The sequence below is a fragment of the Urocampus carinirostris genome, chromosome 1, assembly GCF_059441175.1.
Source record: "Urocampus carinirostris isolate Australia breed hairy pipefish chromosome 1, RoL_Ucar_1.0, whole genome shotgun sequence".
NCBI classification, from domain to species: Eukaryota; Metazoa; Chordata; class Actinopteri; order Syngnathiformes; family Syngnathidae; genus Urocampus; species Urocampus carinirostris.
The window spans coordinates 23,113,770-23,135,045 of record NC_142349.1 but is presented as its reverse complement, the minus strand read 5'-3'; the positions used below and the strand labels follow the sequence as shown (position 1 = coordinate 23,135,045).

Below are 21,276 nucleotides of genomic sequence, written 5' to 3'. Positions count from 1 at the left end.
TTATAGGTAATTATTTTTCAATATAAAATTATGCCTACAGTATTGTTCTTGTGGCATCATTTTTCTTATTTTAAGTTAAACTTTTCTTAGGTTTTTTTTTAGTATAACTCGATTTATTTCATAATTGTTTGTTTGTTTGTACATGATTCAAATTGAATCGTTTCTCCGGCGCCGTCACGAATGGCAGCCACTCCAGCAGCTCCCGTGTTATTTTCGATTGTTCTCAGTTATTTTCGATTGTTCTCAGCTTAGGGATGCTGCTGGAAAAGTGAATTTCCCTTCGGGGATGAATAAAGTATCTATCTATCTATCTATCTATCTATCTATCTATCTATCTATCTATCTATCTATCTATCTATCTATCTATCTATCTATCTATCTATCTATCTATCTATCTATCTATCTATCTATCTATCTATCTATCTATCTATCTATCTATCTATCTATCTATCTATCTATCTATCTATCTATCTATCTATCTATCTATCTATCAAATCATTATCAGATATGTCCAAAACATGATATCAAAGCAAGTTACATTCTGCTGGCCAGCGCTGACCCGAGCTTTCATGGGGCCCTAATCAACTATCTTGAGTTAGTGGGGGTTGTCATCGGGTTCAAAAGTTTTGGCCAAGGGGGTGATCAACCAACACCCTACATTTTTTGTTGACAAAATCTCTGTACTATTTGTACTTGCAACATCCATTGCAGCCTGGTCATCCTGGAAGGGGGATTACCTTCTCAAGGTTTCTTCATTTTCCTCATGTTGAGTTTTTTGAGTTTTTCCTTGCCCTCATGTTGGTTTCAGATCAGGGGATGGTGCAATAATAGTCTGAAATAATGGTCTGTGCAATAACCTGTGCAGCCCTTTGAGACTCTTTGTGATTAAGGGCTATACTAATAAAATGACCTGACTTGATTGACTTGATCTTGGAAAAAGATCCAATGTTTTCATCTAGGAATAAATATGCACGTCAAGTCATGTTTATTTGTATAGCCCTTAATCACAAGAAGACTCAAAGGGCTGCACAGACCACAGATATTTGCAAACTACAGACAATTATTACACCATCCCCTGATCTAAAACCTACATGAGGGCAGGGAAAAACTCAAAAACCTCAACATGAGGAAAATGAAGAAACCTTGAGAAGGGATTGCACATGAGGTAATCCCCCTTCCAGGATGACCAAGCTGCAATGAATGTTGCAATAACAAATAATCACAGATATTGTCAACATGAAATATAGATTTTTCATATGCCTAAGCAGGGGTCAGCAACCTTTTCGGTGCGGCGTGCCACTCTCAAATGTCCTCGTAAATCAGTGTGCCACACCAAAATTATTGACTCGCACAACATTTTTTGATATCCAACAGAACTGTCATTTTACAACACTCCAAATATAAAACATTGATTGTCACAATCACCCGGATCGGGAACACCTGTGTTCAGGATTTGGCGCCAACAGCCAGGACAGCTGATTGGCGCACCCTGTACATTTAAATCCCCAGCTTCCGTTAACACTTTGTTCGATTGTACTATGCGATCTGTTGCCATCTGCTCAGAAAGCCCGTACCTCCGACTCTTTGCCTGCCTCCTGTTTTTCTACCTAATCTCCGTTGCCGACCCGTTTCCGAATTTTCCTACGACCTGCCCTGCCCGCCTGACTCCTGATCTCTCTTCCGAACACAACGACGCCCTTCTTCTCCAGCCCCAACCAACAACACCACGACTACGCCTGTCCGCGACCATTCCCGCCAAGCCTTCACCCGCCTGTCAAGTCTCGACAATCCGTCAAACAACGGATCGAAGATTCACGTCTTGTCATTCCTTCCTTCCAATAAAAACTAAGAAACGAGTGCAAGTGATCCCAGTTTTCCTTACATCCTGCCTGACATTGATAGACATTTTAATCGTATAACTCAGTGTTTTTCAACCCTTTTTGAACCACTTTTATTTATAAAAATGTTCTGTGGCACACCGTCCGTGGAAAATGTTTGAAAATGAAGTTATGTCAAATATTTCACTGTACTACCTCATAAGCAGATAATTAGTATAGAAAAAGAAATAAATTACGATGTGCTTTATGTTTTTGTTTTTTACAGTACAATCTTAAACCGCTTTGTTAAACAAATTACGTTATTAAATGTACTGTGCTACCTCATGAGCAGATAAGTAGTACATAAAAAATATGTAAAAATCTACTGCCACCTACTGATATGGATGACTATTACAGTTCCTCGTCCGAAGAGTGCAAAAATACTGAATACATTTTTGGAAAGATAAGATTCCAGCGGCACACTGGTATAACTGACCTTTTTATCTTCCACTATTCTTGTTCATCAATTAACTAAAATATAAATGTGAACAACATGTGGAAAGGCCTGTAGCCATTCTGACTTCGACTTTTTACCACAAGAATTAACCAGAATCAACTATTCTTCATCAACTATAAACTACAATCAAAAAACAAGTAATATGGTCAGCTACTATACCATTCATCAATGATATCTTGTTGCAGAAAATATCAAAACTTGAGATAACAGCAGCAACGCAGAAGGCACACGCGCGCACACACGCACACACGAGCGCGCGCACACGGACACACACTCGCGCGCACACACACGCTTCTTTGAAATATTCGCCATCAGTAAATGGTTTTCCGTGCTTTGCTATTCAGTGAGCAATTTGTTAGATAGCTCGCGGGCCACTGGTAAACCCCTCGCGTGCCACTGCTGGCACGTGTGCCATAGGTTGCCGACCCCTGTGCTATAGAGGAGAAGTGTGTTTTAAGCCTAGATATAAACAGTTCCACTGAGGTTGCAGATAAGGGCAGAGCATTCCACAACATCTAGGCCCAATCGGAGAACACTCTCGAACCTGCAGATCACTTCTTGGCTCTTGGATCACTAGTAGACCAGCATTTTCAGAGTGAAGTCTCCGGACCGGAACATAGGGGGCAATTAAATGTGAAAGATATGAGGGAGCATAAAGACATTTACATGGTAAGGTTCTTATGCACTAGTCTCATCAAATTGGTTTTGAAACGATCACAATTAAAGCAAAATAATACATCAGATCCCTGTTTCAAGCTCTTCATTTGATATTTACTTTTTGAGCGTTATAGTAGTTGTACTTTTTTAAAAGTATTTTTCTAGTATTTCTGAAGTCGGATTTCGGTTGAAGCTCTTTCGTTTTTTTGTAGTATTACTATAGTTTTATTTTGTACTATTTCTGCATTTTTTTTTTGTAGTTTTTCCCTAGAAGTATATTCTTAGTATTTGTGTAGTATTTTGTTGTATCATGATCGTAGATTTTGTCCGTTGGATTTTTTTTAGTATTACAGTACTTTAATGATTTATGTGTTTTTGTAGAAATACTCCTTTATTTTTTTCGTATTTTTGGAATATTTCTGTTTTATTTTTTATTATTTCCAAAGTATAATTGTTGATGTACATTTGTTGTATTTCTGTAGTAAAGTATTACCGTAGTTTTATTTTTGTAGCATTTTTGTCGTATTTCTATAGTATAATTTTTGTCTTATCGCTCTAGTTGTATTTTTGCAGTAGTTCTGTTGTAATACTTCTGTAGTAGTATTTCTTTAGTAATACGTTTCTGGTAGTGTTGTGTATTAGAGTATTACGAAATTGTATTTTTCCAGTATTTCTGCATGTAGACGTATTATTGACGTATTTCCAAAGCAGTATTTTAGCGATATTTTTGGTAATTCTATTTTAATATTCCCCTAGCATTGTTTTTGTCATATTTCATTGTAATATTACTGGTGATGTGTTTTTGTAGTAGTTCTGGGGTAATATTTCTGTAGTACTTTGTGTCATGGTAATTTTTTGTATTTCTATACTGTTTTTTCTGTTCTGAATGAAAGCAAAATAGTGTAAGAGGGCCCAGTCTTTAAGCACTATGCTTGATATATAGTTTTGTAGTGCTTTGTAGTATTTCTGTAAATATTATTTGTTGTAGACACACGAAAGTGACGGTGGTTAACCGCTCTTTGAGGCCCCCTAGGGGTCGCGGGGCGCTAGGATCCGCTTAGTTCGCTTATGCCTTGGGCCGGGTCTGCCGCTGGCTTTCCGGCAACAGGAGTTAGTTTCTCAAATTTGACTGAATTAGTCGATGTCATATTGGAAATGTTGCACAGCCCACACATTTCAGTCTCTATTACATGAGATTTCGGTTTCTATTCCTACCCAATACTAACATGTTGTGGATTTATAATTTAGTTGGGTTGCACAATAAGAACCGTATTTAATCATATACATTTTAATTGAAAGACAAAAAGAGTGATTGTTCATTTAAATAATTAGCAAATGATTTGAATATCAGAAAACGACTCATTTTTTTCTTATTATTTATTTCTATTTTTTACAATTGTTTCTTTATTGTTTTCTTTTGTTTTTTCCCCTATCTAGCATTTTGTTTCCTGTTTTTTTTTACTCCTTGCCTCTTTTTTTCTTTTGTTTTCTAGTTTCCTTTTTTCTTGTATTTGTTACTTCTTTTCTCTTCCCCCATAGCCTTTTACTTATTTTTCTTGCTTTTTCATTTTTTCATTTTTCCTGCTATTTTCTCATCTTTTCCTGTTATTTTTTCTTTCTTTCTCTAATTAATCTCTTTTTTTGGCTTTTGCTTTTTTTGGTCTCGTTTTGCTTTATTTTGTTCATCGTTTTTAAATCATTTTTTTGCATCAAGTTACATATTAATTGGTATTATATGGATGAAGGCAACAAAACCCATCTTTGAAGAGCCGTTTGGGTGCTAAAAGAACCAGCTCTTTCAAGCGAGCTGAGCCGAAAAAGCCCATTCTCTAAAAAAGAAGGAAACTTGCAACCTCGTGCTTCCAATATGCAAGAACATGAGATAATATTTCATATTTGATGTTTATATTTTTAATATTAAACTTTGATAAACAGATTCTTTTTTCCCCCATGTGTTTTAATTCTTACATATATGTTTTGCCCATATTGATAAGCAATTATATATTGAAATATTGGTTCCGTGAACCGTTTTAAAGACCCCTTTCCAGCCTACGTCATTACTGAACCACCACAGGATGCGTTCACATTGTTAAACCCAATACAGCAGCAGTGGCAATACGAGTTTAAATAGAGCGAGGGAAGATTTTGTACGTTGAGTTGGGAGTCGCAATGTACAATAACAACACACCCGGCTGTTGACTGTTCGGATGTTTATGCAATTCCAAGAGAAGTAAAGCCTTTTCAAAATCACCATAGGCTGGAAGCGGTTAAAAACTGACTGGACCGAGGACATCAAGAGGAATGTCCGTGTTTGCCGTGGATTCAGAGATGGGGTGAAAAGTGATTTCATGCTCATCCCTAGGGTTTTTTTGTTAGTGTAGCCAGAAAATGGTAAAAGTAAGAAATGGCCTGGTTTAGATACAGTCCAAACGCCAAACCAAAACCCCAAAAGAGATGAAAAAGAAGAGTTTATTAGTACTTGAGGAATGAGCCTACTGAAGCAGCAATCATGACGTTGAGCCAGTAGATGGCAGCAGAGAGTGGCAAAATTTAAAGTTATGGACACCGCCTTTATAGAAATAAATCAAAGACAATAGTGCTAATAATATATATCTTTTAAATGAATAGTGCATCATAACAGCATTGCAAGGAAATTTAGCGCAAAAGCACTTGGTCGTGTATAAAAAAAACAAACATTCATCATCAACAAAAACAATTCCAGATATGTTGCAAGATACAGTAATCCCTTGTTTCTTTTGTTCTGAAAACGCCCCGGATTGTCAAAGTTTGCAAAGTAGAAACCTGGATGTATTTATTGAATTCTTTATAAATTACTCGAGAACAAACCTAATTTACAGCCTCACTTTTTTGTGAGCAAATAAAAGTGCTGTATTTTATGATTTTTTTTTCCCAAATAACTTCTGTACTGTCAAATTATAATTTAAAATGTAGTTTTGCCATTTTATTGAACACTCACGCATTAATCTAAAGATAAAATAGTCCACATATTGGTAGTGAGCCCATTTTTTGGAATAAAACAACAAAATGGACGCCATTTTCTTACCGATAAAAGGGACACCTTTCAATATTTGAACACTCGATATCGCTGTATGTGTATGGTGTAGTCTCTAGTGCACAGGCGTCAAACAGGCGGCCCGCGAGCCAGATCAGGCCCGCTACGGGATTGAATCCGGCCCGGGAGACAACACTTAGAGAAGCGCAAGAGAAAAACGAGCTGCAGGTTGAAATATGTCAACTTGATGTTGCCAAAGCCAGGTGCCTCGAACAAAGACACTGTACTTGTATTTCTTTCTCTCTCTCTCTCTCTCTCTCTCTCTCTCTCTCTCTCTCTCTCTCTCTCTCTCTCTCATCTCTCTCTCTCTCTCTCTCTCTCTCTCTCTCTCTTACAAAACAAATGTTCTTATCAAATAAAACCCTTTGAATTGATTGTGATTTAACCTTTCCTTCATTTCTAACCCCATAGTCATTTGCAATTTTTGTTTATTTTTCTTGCTGCAAATGCAATATTCAGGCCTCAAAATGGTTATGATGGAGGAAGGTTCTGATAATATTTTCAGTCACGCAGTTGCGCCGTTGTGGAATATTATTTTTGAGCTGAAACCGAACACAAATAAAACGCAAACTTGAAGACATTGTGTAATCTATTTACACTGCTCTCCTAGAGGTTAAAACCTATTTTATTTTAAGAAATAAAATGTACATTTGGGGTGATTAAGGAAAAAAAAAATACATGAAGCTCATTTTAAATACTCGTGGATCAAGAAAAAAAAAATCACAGAAAATGAGGTTCACCTAGAGGAGCTGACACTAGTGTCGGACATCTTGCTGCTTTGGGTAAAAACAAAACAAAAACAGTTTTTCGACTCATTTGATGCCCAGCCTTTCACAAGGTTGTTTTTTGTTTTGTTTTTACCCAAAGCAGCAAGATGTCCGACAATAGTGTCAGCTCCCTCTAGGTGAACCTCATTTTCTGTGATTTTTTTTTCTTGATCCACGAGTATTTAAAATGAGCTTCATGTATTTTTTTTTTCTTAATCACCCAAATGTACATTTTATTTCTTAAAATAAAATAGGTTTTAACCTCTAGGAGAGCAGTGTAAATAGATTACACAATGTCTTCAAGTTTGCGTTTTATTTGTGTTGGTTTCAGCTCAAAAATAATATTCCACAACGGCGCAACTGCGTGACTGAAAATATTATCAGAACTTCCTCCATCATAACCATTTTGAGGCCTGAATATTGCATTTGCAGCAAGAAAAATAAACAAAAATTGCAAATGATATGGGGTTAGAAATGAAGGAAAGGTTAAATCACAATCAATTCCAAAGGGTTTTATTTGATAAGAACATTTGTTTTGTAAGAGAGAGAGAGAGAGAGAGAGAGAGAGAGAGAGGGAGAGGCAAATCCTTCGTGAAAATGGCACAAGAGGGCGCCCGCGTATCAGTAAAACGCTAAAATGTTACACTTAAAAGTCCCACTCTGACCAAAAGTGATGGAAATTCGGGCTCTTTTCCGAGAACTGGCGTCTTCAGCTCGGCTCACTAAAAACAGCCGTCATTTTCGGCTCCCAAGGGGCTCATCCGATTTTTATCTTTGCTTTAAACTGTAAATTGTTATATTACCAGTTATAATGTGACAATATTATGTATGAAATTTATTTTTAAAGGTGAACATACGGGGAAAAAAAGACAACCCAAAAATTTAAGCTAAATAAAAGAAAAAAATAATGTTAAAATGAACTAAAGAAGAAAGCAAACCAAAATAAGAAAAAAATCCTGGTGAGAAAAAGAAAGAAAGAAAGAAAGAAAGAAAGAACTATGGGTTTTAGGAAATCCGCTTACATGTCACATTGTTCACAAAACGCTTTATTGGTAAAATTGTGTTTTGGTGATTTTGTGGTTTGTTTTTGTCTGATTTTTGTTGTTTCCTGGTCAATTTGTGTCCATTTTTGGTCAATTTTGCGTGTGTCTTTGGCGTTTTATTCTGGCGATCGTTTTTGTCGTTGTTTGACATACTTTGGTCATTTCCAGACCATTTTTGGTCTTTTGTTGTCTATTTAAGTTTGTTTTTCAACTATTTTTTTCTTTGGGTTTTGTTTGTTTGTTAGGTCATTTCTTGTCATGTTTTGGTTGTTTCTTGGTCAATTCTTATTGAATTTTTGGAAAACATTTTCCCATCATTTTTGGTCGGTTTTGTGTGTTGTTTTTTTTGACTGTTTCTCGTCATATTTTGGTTTGTTCTTTTATGATCTTCTTTTTTATACTATTTTTGTCCATTTTTTCCTTGTTTCTTGTCATATTTCAGTCATTTCCTGGTAAATATTTGTTTGTGTTTTTGCTCAATCATTGTGAGGTTTGGTGACATAGATCATTTCTTGGTCATTTTAAAATTTTTAATCATTTTTCTTTTTTCATTGTTTTTTTTTTCTTTTTCTTTTTCTTTTTTCGTTTTCTCTTGTCCAATTTTGTTTGTTTCCCTGCCAATTTTTTTTGTTTTTTTTTGTCTTTCAAGTCAAGTCAAGTCATGTTTACTTGTATAGCCTTTCATCACAAAGAGTCTCAAAGTGTTAGTTTTGACATAGGTTAATGAGACCACTTTAGTAGTGCAAATTTAAGCAGTATGCGTGTAAGACCATTTCAGTAGTGTAAGTGAGCTAGTTTGATCAGTGTATGCGAATACATTTGACCAGTACCTGTGTAAGCTTTTGACATACACTGTAGTTTTATGAGACTATTTAGTACCTTAAATAAACGTTTTCGACCCCTGTATACAAACGCAAACCTTTGAGCAGTGTATATGCGAGCATTTGAGCAGTACATGTGTAAGCTTTTGACTAAGGTTTGTGAAACCATTTCAGAAGTGTAAGCTAGCGTGTTTGACCTTCATATACGAACGCAAGCCTTTGAGCAGTGTATACAAAAGCATTTGACCACTTTGTGTAAGCTTTTGACATGTGTTTCCTTTCACTCTTTTGTATGGTGCAAGTGTGTGAGCCAATCCTGAATAATGGTCCACATGGCACTCCACAGTTGAATTAATAGATATAGTACACCATATCCTGGTACCAGCCTAATGGATATTTATTCTGTGATCGGCTTGTCCATCGGTAATTTTTGTAAATATGCGTGAAAAAAAGGCCTAACCTTTAAAGGTCAGCTGCTTGATTTTCCATCTGCAAAAGCACTGAACAATACACACTATGTACACGATGCTTTTACACTTTTTTCTCACGTCTTGTCTATGTGATCATTTATGTTCACTTGTATTGAGATGCAACAATTTCAGCTAGCATATAGATAGATAGATAGATAGATAGATAGATAGATAGATAGATAGATAGATAGATACTTTATTCATCCCCGCAGGGAAATTCACATTCACATTCATATGTCTGTGTGTGTGTGTGTGTGTGTGTGTGTGTGTTTATGTGTGTCTTTTTATGAGAAACACAAATATAGATAATTGCAATGCGAAAAGTCCTCGGTTCGAGGCCAGGTGGAAACATTTGTTGGCCTGGAGAGGGATGGCCGCGCCCGGGCTGTACTTGCGTAAGACACACAACGGAAAATGGCGCCCCTATAATCCTGGTGGTTAAGTGATCCACCCATCAACCTGACACAATGAGAGCCAATAATGCATTCATTTAAACAAAAATACAATATATTTGAAAAAAGTGATTTAATCAGTGGACAAATATATCCTGAAAGACCTTTTAGAAGGAATGCCCACAAGGAGGTTCTAAATGCCAACAATAGCAAGAGTTAAATCAAGGAGTCTGAGGCATACTGTGACACCAGTGTCACGACTTCTGCATGACCTAGCACGTCAAGAAAGGAACAGTAGTGACATCATAAAGTTGTTTCTTAAAGGCACAGTATGTTTAAGAGCAGGGAAATCTGCAAAGCAGGCAAAGAAATCGTACAATAAATTAAAATCCTGTTCTGGGTTGGATCGTATTAAAATTTTGTAGCGAGATGCTATATGCACAAAATCTAGCGAGTTGACAGATATTGTATGTACATTTGCAAACTGTACATGCACATACTGTCACGGTTGCCAATTGGCCTTGCCCATTTAGTCCCAGCTGCGGCTCGTTGACTGATTGGCTTCCCTCCTATTTAAGCTCAGTGCTCTTACTCACCTATTTTCAGTCCGTCAACAAGCCCTCTGCACCCACAAGACGTGTGTTATGACTCTGTCCGGTTTCCTGCTTATGTCTCCTGTCCGGTATTGTTCCCGTCTATGTTGTCCTGTTTAATATCGATCTCCAGTGTCTGGAATCGTTCCAGTCTATCTCGTCCTGCTTGTTATCGGACTTCAGTCTCCAGTGTTTGATATCAATCCTGTCTGTCCTGTCCGGTATCGACCCCATCTGTCCGGTATCTGCTCGTGTAACTGGTATCGATCTTGTCGGCCTCTGGCTTCCTGTCGTTCCACGCCAGACAGCTGCCTTACTTCTTCCGTTCAGCGAGCGCCGAATCACTGGCGTTTGTGTTAACGTACATGACTGCCCCATTTCCAGTAAAATAAAGCTTGTTTGAGAAACGTTATGCATCTGGGTCCTCCTCCTGCTCTGGTTCTGACACATACAGCGCTATACTGCAGTGGTCCCCAACCTTTTCTGTACCACAGATCAGTTTAATCTCTGACAATATGTTTGCGTCCCCGGCCCAATAATAACGGTAGTAATAATAATAATAATAATTATAATAATAATTGTAAAAATGATTATAAGAATTATAATATAAATTTTGATAGTAATAGCAAAAACTCTAAATTCACAGTGTAATGCGAACACATTTGGCCACTATGTGTGTAAGCTTTCCACATAGGTTTATAAGACCATTTAAGTACTGGAGGTTAGCGTTTTTGATCAGTCCACTACACCACTAGGGACATGGATGACATAGGGAAATGGCATCAGATTGGATCTCATTATCACACTATTTTCGGACTTTAAAGGACATAAATTGAATGCGTTGTACATTTTATTTTGATATTCATAGTCAATGAATGGGAAATGGACTGCATTTATATCGAGCTTTACCAGTCACTGAGGACTTCCATAATACACACAAAACGATAACGGAGTCAGCCATGCAAGGCGCCCACCTGAATAATGCGGGCATTACGCCCAAGGACACTCTGACATTTAACCTGGAGGAGCCGGGAAATTAACCTGTGACCTCTTTTGGTCCCAAGACAACTGCTTGACTTCCTGAGTTTAAATTCTCGTGGAAGAGTGAGTAAAAATTATGTCAAATCCAATGCCTTTCTTTTTCTGCATCATCTATTTTTTTGCAGTCTGTTCATTTGGATTTGGTGCTCACACCGCTTCCAACTTTGTTCCACCGGGATCGATTCCTGTTGCTTCTTGTTGTGTGCAAATGTGCGGAATCAATCATTTTCCTAAAATCTTAAAATCAAACCTCATTAAAAAAACACCTACCCAAACAATGAGTTTAAAAAAAGTGTGTTGTATACGGGATAAGCAAAAAAATAAGGAAACTTTTATTTTGTTCTCTGTGGCCTGGTATCGAACGACCTGGTACCGGTCAGCGGCCCGGTGGTTGCGGACCACTGCTATACTGCACTGTACTTTATTTTTCTCCCTGCAGAGCACTCAACCTCTATCTCTCACTCTGACCGCCTTTCAGGTGGCCAATCCTCCAAAGAGTGGTTACCTTGGAAACGGCATCCTATGTATTTATAGAGCACCACACGGCAAAAAGAGAGCGGCAGGCAGAATCTAAAACATAGCTTTTGTCGTAGAACATGTCTGGTATGCATCACTGTGGACCATAAAAAGCCAAAAACGATTTCCTTAGGATACGCAGCGTCAGACTTTGCTTCCCTCACTTGACCTTTGGAAAGAACTTTCTTTGAGATGATTTTCATTTCGCAGCATGTTAAACGACTGTCTTCAACGTATTTCAGATAACGGCAAGTTTTGCAGCAATAGGCCCATTTAGAGCTGATTTGAATATTCAAACTAAAGGGGGGGGGGTGCTACTGGGAAAATCGGTATCAATCGGATATCAATACAAGGTCATATCCATTGATGCCGATCCGGTACAAATACCTTGGGAATGTCATTATAGTGAAACCCTCACTCCTTGAGTTAATGACAATGAACACAGCGCATAGATGTTAAGTACTGAAGGATTTTATACATTTTACTATAAAGGATTTTATACAATCAAATACAAATTACATTTAAATGCAAAAGATATTCACTGGCTGAGCTGTGAGGCGAGGTCAATGCAACCTAGTGGAGAATGATGTTTACAGGAACATCGGGGAACTGGGACAAAGAGCTGATGAGATAATCACCACTTCTCGACGCAGACGGCCCTGGTGAGGTAAAAACGCTCGGGATGTTTTGACCATTTCAGACATCGAGGCGAGGTGTTTGGACCCCACTTGGGGTTTTTCCTGGCACACCCATGGGAGGAGCCGCCACACCAGCTTGCGGAGGGACGTGGATCGAAAAAAAGGAAAAAAGAAGATCGAGAGAGGGGGCTTGACAGAGACTCGAGCAATGCTAGATCGGCTAATTTGGCCACATATTGGATGGAGTTCACTTAGCTAAATTGTTTAAGAAATTAAAAATGCCTCCGTGTGGAAATGCCGGTTTCATGTCCATATTTTCCCATCAAGAAACGAGCGCGCATTGTTAGGAGAATGTTGGTTGTGATTGGTAAATGGAGTCAAATAACTAATTCAAACAATTCGGTAAATGGTACATTTTAATATTCATCTCCTAACAGTACTAAGGTGTTCTATATCTTATTAAAGCCTCAGTGTTTAATATTTAGCCACTAGATGGCACTGTATTGTCTAATGCGAATGAAAACCAGTGCCAAAGACACCAAAGCACACCGAAGCAGCAAGTTGCCAGACAAACACGGCGACCTTAGGTAGGGATTCGACTATCTCAAAGAAATACAAATTTCTCGACCTATGATTTAAAAAAAATTACATTCATATGATAGTTTAGGTATTTTTGCCTACTATTCAGATCAATGTTGTTGTTTTTTGTACCAATAGAAGGCTCTAAATATAACACACTATCCCTTTAAATAACTACAACGCAAACTACCCATATCAAAACTAAATCTAAATGTTTCTGTTACAATTGTTTTAGAACAAAGCAAAAAAAAAAAACGGAAAAAGCGGCAATGTTACAACAAATATAAATGGAACAAAGTCAACATGACAACTAGGAATATTTGGAAAGTAATTAGCCTTGCACGCAATTGGGTCCTGTTTCCGTTCTGGTATCGATCACTGGACAAGAGTATCGATCCGATCGGAATACTTGCTTGATAATAATAATATCGATGTTCGATCCAATCCTATTAACCAGAGCAATCCATCCATCTATTAGTCTGTCCCATCCATTCATCCATCCATCCATTCATCCATCCATCCATCCATCCATACATACATCAATCAATTTTCCCTTCTTTTCATCTTGCTGAATATCTAAGTCCACCCCTCTCCCTACAGGGCTCTCTACCCATGGTCATCATTAGATCAATATTTCCAGATCAACGGTCAGATATTCACAGTGAATTATTTAGAGTGGTAAGTGACTGTAATGCAGCAGAGGCTGGTGAACATGATGCACAGTGACTTGCTTTTGTTTGGCTTGCAAAAAAGCACAGAAGGTGCTCAGTGCCGTGTCTGTCCTTACACCCACACACGCTCACACGATGTGGAGTCAGTGAGTCCACAAGTGGCCATATTGCATTATAAAGGCAAGCCATCTTCAACCCTCACGTTGCCATGGCAACACTGGTCTCATGAGGTGATTGGCAGCAGGCTAAGGAACAAAAGCTTTTCGCTTTCACAACTGAAACGCATGACAGTCGCATACCTGACCTGTTTCTCTTAATAACGATCGCAATTCCCCTTACTGAGGGGAAACACAACCTGGCACCTATTTGCTCACAGCAAGACAGACAACATGTATTAAAAATACAAATTATTTGTGTAAACAAGTTTGTTTGAATGATAAAATAAACAATACTGTACGAGTAATTCTTTCAGCATCTTTTTTTAGTTCTTTCCACATTTGCAGTAAATTTACTGGTGCTTATGCAGGGTCGGATTTCTAGAAAATCTTAAATCTACAGTCACTCTATATCTTCATTTCACATTTGTAAATTGAGGATGACACAGCAGGTGGGTGGTTAGTGCGCAGGCTTACAGTGCAGAGCTCTAGTAATCGATTTCAGTCATCCCAGTCTCCCCATATGAAGTTTGCATGTTACTTCCGCCATTGTGTGGGATAGATTAAAGTTTCCCATAGCATCCTGTGTTGTGAGGTATGTATTGCTGAATTATCTTACATAATTTCAGATCCAAGAGCTATATTTTGCTTTTCCAAATTTTTAATTGCAAAGTAGCATCACTCCTTATTAAGACCTTGAACTAGTTCCAAGGTTAAAGAATGATAAGGTGGCCGGGAGGTTAAGATGATGGTCTACAAATCTATTGTACTCTGCACTGAGTTTCAATCCCATTCTCATCGATGATGGCATACTATTTGCTTTTCTCATCTTTTATTCAGAACATACTATCCTGCCTTATCACATAGCCTCAAATTATTAAAAAAAGGTGTTTTTAGAAGAAGAAATTGAATGAAGTGACTGAGAGGTTAAGGCGATGGACTGCTAAATCATTGTGTTCTGCACTCATGGGTTTCAGATCCTATGCTCATCGATGATGACATGCTATTTCTTTAAATATATTGTTTATCGTGTCAAAATTGAAAAATGTTCTTCCAATTAATCAAGTCAAGTAGCATACTTTCAATTTGACACGTATGTTACGGTAATGTGTCATTTCTTACAATGTGTTTAAATCCAATTCTCGCCAATGGTAGGTTAAACTTTCCTGAGAATCCTGCCTTTTGAGGTCAGGATTACTGAAATCTCTTACAGTATTTTAAATCCAACAGCAATATTTTGCCTCTCTCATCATTTATTTGCAACATTACAGCACGCTTTGTCACATAGCCTCAAATTATAAAAAAAAAAAAAAGGGATTTTTTTGGTGATGATACAGGATGAGGTGGCCGATGGACTGCTAATCCATTGTGCTCTGCACTCATGGGTTTGAATCCCATTCTCATCGATGATGGGATGCTATTTCTTTAAATATTTTGTTTGTCATGTGAAAATTGCAAGACTTTCTTCCATTAACGGAAGTCAAGTAGCATTCTTTCAATTTGTCACGTATGTGACGGTAACTTGTCATTCCTTACTATCTGTTTTAATCCAATTCTCGCCAATGATAGGAACTTTGCTAGAGAATCCCGTTTTTTGAGGTCAGGATTGCTTAAATCTCTTACAGTATTTTAAATCCAACAGCAATATTTTGCCTTTCTCATCTTTTATTTGCAACATTGCATCATGCTTTATCACATAGCCTCAAATTTTTTTTTAAAAAAAGGTGTTTTTTGTTGGTGGTACAGGATGAGGTGGCCGAGAGGTTAAGGCGATGTACTGTTAATCCATTGAGCGCTGAACTAATGGGTTCAAATTTCATTCTCATATACGATGACATAATATTTCTTTAAATATGTTGTTTATGGTGTCCAAATTGAGAAACTTTCTTCCAAGAACTCAAGTCAAGTAGCAATATTTCGCCTTTCTCATCTTTTATTTGCAACATTGCATCACGCTTTATCACATAGTCTCAAATTATTTAAAAAAAAAAAAAAAGGTGTTTTTTTTTGGTGGTACATGATGAGGCTGCCGAGAGGTTAAGGCGATGGACTGCTAATCCATTGTGCTCTGCACTCATGGGTTTGAATCCCATTCTCGTCGCTGATGACATACTATTTCTCTAAATATGATGTTTATCGTTTCAAAATTGAAACACTTTCTTTCAATAATTCAAGTGAAGTAGCATACTTTCAATTTGTCACGTATATTTAACGTAACATATCGTTCGTTACCAAGTGTTTGAATCCAATTCTCGCCAATGGTAGGTTAAAATTAGCTGAGAATCCTGTCTTTTAAGGTCAGGATTGCTGAAATCTCTTACAGTATTTTAAATCCAACAGCAATATTTTGCCTTTCTTATCTTTTATATGCAACATTGCATCACGCTTTATCACGTAGCCTCAGATTATTTAAAAAAAAGTTGTTTTGTCGTTATGGTACAGGATGAGGTGGCCGAGAGGTTAAGGCGATGGCCTCCTAATCCATTGTGCTCTGCACTAATGGGTTCAAATCCCAATCTCATCAACGATGGCATGCTATTTCTTTAAATATATTCTTTATCATGTGAAAATTGCAAAACTTTTTTCCATTAACAGAAGTCAAGTAGCATACTTTCAATTTGTCACGTATATTTCGGTAACACGTCAGTCGTTACTATGTGTTTGAATCCAATTATCGCCAATAGTAGGTTAAACTTTCCTGAGAATCCTGTTTTTTGAGGTCAGGATTGCCGAAATCTCTTACAGTATTTTAAATCCAACAGCAATATTTTGCCTTTCTCATCTTTTATTTGCAACATTGCATCACGCTTTATCACACAGCCTCAAATTATTTTTTAAAAAAAAGGTGTTTTGTGGTGATCTTATAGGGCGAGGTGGCCGAGAGGTTAAGGCGATGGACTGCTAATCCATTGTGCTCTGCACTCATGGGTTCGAATCCCATTCTCGTCGATGATGAAATACTAATTCTCTAAATATAATATTTGTTGTTTCAAAACTGAAACACTTTTTTTCAATAATTCAAGTGAAGTCGCATACTTTCAATTTGTCACGTATGTTACGGTAACTTGTCATTCCTTACTATCTGTTTGAATCCAATTCTCACCAATGATAGGAACTTTGCTAGATAATCCTGTTTTTTGAGGTCGGGATTGCTGAAATCTCTTACAGTATTTTAAATCCAACAGCAATATTTTGCCTTTCTCATCTTTTTTTTGCAACATTGCATCATGCTTTATCGCATAGCCTCAAATTATTTTAAGAAAAAGGTGTTGTTTGACTATGGTACAGGACGAGGTGGCCGAGAGGTTAAGGCGATGGACTGCTAATCCATTGTGCTCTGCACTCATGGGTTTGAATCCCATTCTCATCGATGATGGGATGCTATTTCTTTAAATATTTTGTTTGTCATGTGAAAATTGCAAGACTTTCTTCCATTAACGGAAGTCAAGTAGCATTCTTTCAATTTGTCACGTATGTGACGGTAACTTGTCATTCCTTACTATCTGTTTTAATCCAATTCTCGCCAATGATAGGAACTTTGCTAGAGAATCCCGTTTTTTGAGGTCAGGATTGCTGAAATCTCTTACAGTATTTTAAATCCAACAGCAATATTTTGCCTTTCTCATCTTTTATTTGCAACATTGCATCACGCTTTATCACATAGCCTCAAATTTTTTTAAAAAAAAAGGTGTTTTTTGTTGGTGGTACAGGATGAGGTGGCCGAGAGGTTAAGGCGATGTACTGTTAATCCATTGAGCGCTGAACTAATGGGTTCAAATTTCATTCTCATATATGATGACATAATATTTCTTTAAATATGTTGTTTATGGTGTCCAAATTGAAAAACTTTCTTCCAAGAACTCAAGTCAAGTAGCAATATTTCGCCTTTCTCATCTTTTATTTGCAACATTGCATCACGCTTTATCACGTAGCCTCTTATTATTTTTAAAAAAAGTTGTTTATTGACAATGGTACAGGACGAGGTGGCCGAGTGGTTAAGGCGATGGACTGCTAATCCATTGAGCGCTGAACTAATGGGTTCAAATTTCATTCTCATATATGATGACATAATATTTCTTTAAATGTGTTGTTTATGGTGTCCAAATTGAGAAACTTTCTCCCAAGAACTCAAGTCAAGTAGCAATATTTCGCCTTTCTCATCTTTTATTTGCAACATTGCATCACGCTTTATCACGTAGCCTCAAATTATTTTAAAAAAAAGTTGTTTATTGACAATGGTACAGGACGAGGTGGCCGAGTGGTTAAGGCGATGGACTGCTAATCCATGGTGCTCTACACTCATGAGTTCGAATCCGATTTTCGTCGCTGATGACTCACTATTTCTCTAAATATGATGTTTTTCATTTCAAATTTGAAACACTTTCTTTCAATAATTCAAGTGAAGTAGCATACTTTGAATTTGTCACGTATATTACGGTAACACGTCGGTCGTTACTATGTGTTTGAATCCAATTCTCGCCAATGGTAGGTTAAACTTTCCTGAGAATCCTGCCTTTTGAGGTCAGGATTGCTGAAATCTCTTACAGTATTTTAAATCCTACAGCAATATTTTGCCTTTCTCATCTTTTTTTTGCAACATTGCATCACGCTTTATCGCATAGCCTCAAATTATTTTAAGAAAAAGGTGTTGTTTGACTATGGTACAGGACGAGTTGGCCGAGAGGTTAAGGCGATGGACTGCTAATCCATTGTGCTCTGCACTCATGGGTTCGAATCCCATTCTCGTCGATGAGGGCATGCCATTTCTTTAAATATATTCTTTATCATGTGAAAATTGCAAAATTTTCTTCCATTAACAGAAGTCAAGTAGCATACTTTCAATTTGTCACGTATATTACGGTAACGCGTCGGTCGTTACTATGTGTTTGAATCCAATTCTCGCCAATAGTAGGTTAAACTTTCCTGTGAATCTTGTCTTTTGAGGTCAGGATTGCTGAAATCTCTTACAGTATTTTAAATTCAACAGCAATATTTTGCCTTTCTCATCTTTTATTTGCAACATTGCATCACGCTGACTGACCTGGAGTATGCTGACGACACCATCATGCTCAGCACTTCCTACAGCCAGCAGAGAGACGCTCTGGGCATTTACAGCGAAGAGGCAGCGCGGCTTGGCCTCCAAGTGAATTGGACGAAAACCAAGTTCATGTATGTCGGTGATGGACCAGATCCACCTCCCATCAAAATTGGTAGCGACATCGTAGAGCCTGTCAAGAGCTTTGTGTATATGGGGTCCATGGTGACAGACAATGGGGACCTAAAATCAGAGATTCTCCGCAGAAGAGCCCTGGCAGCATCTGCTCTGCAGTCTCTCTGGAAACCGCTCTGGCGGCACCAGACCATCGGACGCAAGACGAAGCTCCGCATATACAACCACGCCGTACTCTCTATCCTGCTTTATGACTCAGAAACATGGCCCCTGAACGACACCCTGGCCACAAGAATCGACGGTTTTGATAGCAGGGCTCTCAGAACCATCGAGAACATCAGGTGGCCCCAGCGAGTCTCCAATAAAGAGCTCAGAGCCCGCACGTGCCAGCCCCGAGCATCTTCCTTGGTCGCACAACGCCGCACCCGCTGGTTTGGCCATGTCCTTCGTCTACCACTAGACCATCCGACACGAGCCATTCTCCAGTTTGACCCAAAGGCCGCAGGCTGGAGACGACCACGAGGGAAACCCCGCACTCGATGGCTCGACGTCGTTGCGGGCGACCTCCAACAACACAGAGTTGCTGTAGAGGATGCAGAACAGCTGGCACAAGACCGCTAGCATTGGAAAAACCTGGTTCATCTGGTCGGCTCAACGCACAGGGACGGGACCCCCCGACCTTCGCTGGAGCAATAATCAATCAATCATCACGCTTTATCACGTAGCCTCAGATTATTTAACAAAAAGATGTTTAATGATTATGGTACAGGACGAGGTGGCCGAGAGGTTAAGGCGATGGACTGCTAATCCATTGTGCTCTGCACTCATGGGTTCGAATCCCATTCTCGTCGACGATGGCATGCCATTTCTTTAAATATATTCTTTATCATGTGAAAATTGCAAAACTTTCTTCCATTAACAGAAGTCAAGTAGCATACTTTCAATTAGTCACGTATATTACGGTAACACGTCGGTCGTTACTATGTGTTTGAATCCAATTTTCGCCAATAGTAGGTTAAACTTTCCTGAGAATCCTGTCTTTTGAGGTCAGGATTGCTGAAATCTAGTACAGTATTTTAAATCCAGCAGCAATATTTTGCCTTTCTCATCTTTTTTTCTGCAACATTGCATCACGCTTTATCACACAGCCTCAAATTATTTAAAAAAAAAGGTGTTTTTTGGTGATGTTACAGGACGAGGTGGCCGAGGAAATTAAGGCGATGGACTGCTAATCCATTGTGCTCTGCACTCATGGGTTTGAATCCCATTCTCGTTGATGATGACTTACTATTTCTCTAAATATGATGTTTATCATTTCAAAATTGAAACACTTTTTTTCAATAATTCAAGTGAAGTAGCATACTTTCAATTTCTCACGTATGTTACGGTAACTTGTCATTCCTTACTAACTGTTTGAATCCAATTCTCACCAATGATAGGAACTTTGCTAGAGAATCCGTTTTTTTGAGGTCAGGATTGCTGAAATCTCTTACAGTATTTTAAATCCAACAGCAATATTTTGCCTTTCTCATCTTTTTTTTTGCAACATTGCATCACGCTTTATCGCATAGCCTCAAAATATTTTAAGAAAAAGGTGTTTTTTGATTATGGTACAGGATGAGGTGGCCGAGAGGTTAGGGTGATGGACTGCTAATCCATTGTGCTCTGCACTTATGGGTTCAAAGCCCATTCTCGTCGCTGATGACGTACTATTTCTCTAAATATGATTTTTTATCATGTCAAAATTTAGAAACTTTCTTCCAATAACACAAGTCAAGTAGAATTCCTTTCAATTTGCCAATTGTATGTCCTTGTGTGCCCAGCGACGGGCTGGCAACCAGTTCAGGGTGTCCCCTGCCCACTGCCTGAACATAGCTGGGATGGGCTCCAGCACCCCCGCAACCCGACTGAGGATAAGCAAAGCAGATAATGGATGGATGGATGGACAAAAAGGTAAACTTTGCAAGGTAAATAATCCACATACTTTTAAGGCCGTAAACATGACATGTCTGCAATGAGTGTAATCTAACGTTTACCATGTGCTACTGCAGCATGTTCATCAGTGCAAGAAAGGTATTCAAGTATTAATTCAAATCCACCATTCTTGCTAACTTATTTACACTACTGCTACTATATTACTTTTATGATAACAATTCACGTATTAACTTAGATAAATAAAAAGTGTTACCTCGAATCGATAATGCAGTTCTGGGGTTGGACACTATTAAACCTTTTTAGCTAGAGTCACAACAGCATTGGTTATTTTTTTGCCCTTTGCGAACTTTTTTCGTACGGCGTGAAGGTCGCAAATGCCGCTTTGATGGGGGTTTGTTTACCTCTTAGTCCACTTGTAGAT

At 38.2% G+C, this 21,276-nt stretch overlaps 4 non-coding genes across 4 annotated transcripts; all 4 read left to right on the top strand.

Moving 5' to 3' along the window:
* The first annotated feature begins 16,617 nt into the window (after positions 1 to 16,617).
* On the top strand, positions 16,618 to 16,699 carry trnas-gcu (transfer RNA serine (anticodon GCU)). The gene has a single exon. It is a non-coding gene; the product is annotated as a tRNA-Ser (tRNA).
* Positions 16,700 to 17,038: 339 nt separating this feature from the next.
* Positions 17,039 to 17,120, top strand: trnas-gcu (transfer RNA serine (anticodon GCU)). Its single transcript has one exon. It is a non-coding gene; the product is annotated as a tRNA-Ser (tRNA).
* Positions 17,121 to 18,417: 1,297 nt separating this feature from the next.
* trnas-gcu (transfer RNA serine (anticodon GCU)) lies at positions 18,418 to 18,499 on the top strand. Its single transcript has one exon. It is a non-coding gene; the product is annotated as a tRNA-Ser (tRNA).
* A 1,190-nt stretch (positions 18,500 to 19,689) lies between these two features.
* On the top strand, positions 19,690 to 19,771 carry trnas-gcu (transfer RNA serine (anticodon GCU)). Its single transcript has one exon. It is a non-coding gene; the product is annotated as a tRNA-Ser (tRNA).
* The last annotated feature ends 1,505 nt before the right edge of the window (positions 19,772 to 21,276 follow it).